This window comes from Amphimedon queenslandica, unplaced genomic scaffold (genome assembly GCF_000090795.2).
Source record: "Amphimedon queenslandica unplaced genomic scaffold, v1.1 AMPQUscaffold_5617_Cont22416, whole genome shotgun sequence".
Classification (NCBI taxonomy): domain Eukaryota; kingdom Metazoa; phylum Porifera; class Demospongiae; order Haplosclerida; family Niphatidae; genus Amphimedon; species Amphimedon queenslandica.
This window is the reverse complement of record NW_003554083.1, coordinates 1-1,710: the sequence shown is the minus strand read 5'-3', so window position 1 is coordinate 1,710 and position 1,710 is coordinate 1. Positions and strand designations below refer to the sequence as shown.

The window sequence follows — 1,710 nt, the reverse complement described above, 5'->3', positions numbered from 1 at the left end:
AGGTTATATAGTGTAGATATAGGTTATAGATCTAGGTTTTATGATTTATTATTATTTAATTATTATTATCGTTTATAATTTGTTATTTTTATTATTTATTATTATTATTTATTATTATTTTTTACAACCTGGGGCCTCAGTAGTCATGCGGCCTGCGAGTGTCAGCCGCTTGACTAGGGCCTCAGGTTGTTTTCATTTTTGGGCAGCAATGTAGTGCCGCCTCCACGTGGCGCTGCCTGGGATCACTAGTGGTTACTACTGCTAGTAATGCTAAGAGCACTACATACAAAAAGAAGAATAACAATAATAACAGTAAGCTTGTGTAAGGAATTTAATATTATCATTGATAGGTTCAAGCTGCAATAAAAATGAAATGTGAAGTGGATTGATACTCAAGACTGAAGCTAGAGATTTATATACTAGTTTTATTTTTTTGAAAAATAATTCTTTTAAATTTTGATTGCATGTATTTATGACGATTTGAACTGTCATTGCCAGTTCTACAACTACTGCTGTGCAGCACTGCTAAATGAGCCACCATCACGTGCACACATCTTTTTATAATTAATTATACAAAATACGTTGTGTAGAAATTCTAATTAAAATTTTAATTTTTAAGGTTCCAAATTTATGTCAAGATGTGCATGCATCTATAATAGTTGAGTTTAGTAAAAGTTAAGATGTTTGTCATTAAAAATGAAATAATCTTGAAGACTTTACTGACTGCAGTCAATAGGAAAGGGAGAAAGTCACTCTGGCCTCCTTATAGTAGTGGTATATAGGGGGCAGACTTTATAGCCTCCTGGTTTTTATACATGACATGCATTGTTTTAACTGCTTTATACAGTAGCTATATACATGCACATAGAACCATGAACCAATTGCAGCCATACTTTCTTGACTTATAATACAGGGACTTTGGGCCCATTTTTGAACAAATTAAAAAATTCCAGATTTTATCGGAACATAGTTTCGTCCTGCCCTTTCGCTACCTGTGGAGGGGCGGGGCAAGACTAGTCAGACCATTGATCTATGATTGGAATTGGTTCAGATTTTCTATGCAACAAAAGTATATGTATACTATTCTCTCTCTAACTAGTCTCTCCAAGGACAACACCACACTAAGAAAGTCCATTGAGGTAAGCATGAAATCCATTATCCTCTGGAACAACTCTCTGACTCACTAGGAGCAACTAAACACCTTCAGCCAATCAGAAGCTCCCTTATCTTGTGTCAAAAATAGGAAATCCAGGTTCAGGAGTATAAAAAATTCTCATGATGACTCCACGTGGTTTTAAGGCAGGGCTACACCACGCCCTTGAGATTGATCTAATCAAAATTACAGAAACTTATTATTATTTTGCAAAAAAATTTCAAAATAATATGCTTGTAAACTACCCGAAAATAAAAATAAAATTTAATTCCAACTGATTTTATTAGGGAGTCATTCTTAGAAAAACAATCTTTTGGAGACTGAGTAAAACCTTGTTTCTTTTTTAATTGTATCTACAAAAATAAAAATAAATTATGCATGAAAGTATTTCAATGATGAACAAGATCATCTATAACCAACCTCAGTATCAGATGATCCGCTTTCAAACCTATACTTCCTCAATATACTCACTAATCATGCTTTAGTAGTTGATACAGTATTCATTGCTGGGTTTGCTGCCTGACCAAAAAGTTTGAGGCATCTTTCAATTTCATTCT

General features: G+C 33.7%; 1 long non-coding RNA gene across 1 annotated transcript; it reads right to left on the bottom strand.

Annotated features, from left to right (window-relative positions):
* Positions 1–1,279: 1,279 nt before the first annotated feature.
* On the bottom strand, positions 1,280–1,704 carry LOC109592322 (uncharacterized). Its single transcript, XR_002190292.1, has 2 exons — positions 1,574–1,704; positions 1,280–1,506 (listed from the first exon to the last, which is right to left on the bottom strand). It is a non-coding gene; the product is annotated as an uncharacterized LOC109592322 (long non-coding RNA).
* Positions 1,705–1,710: the final 6 nt, after the last annotated feature.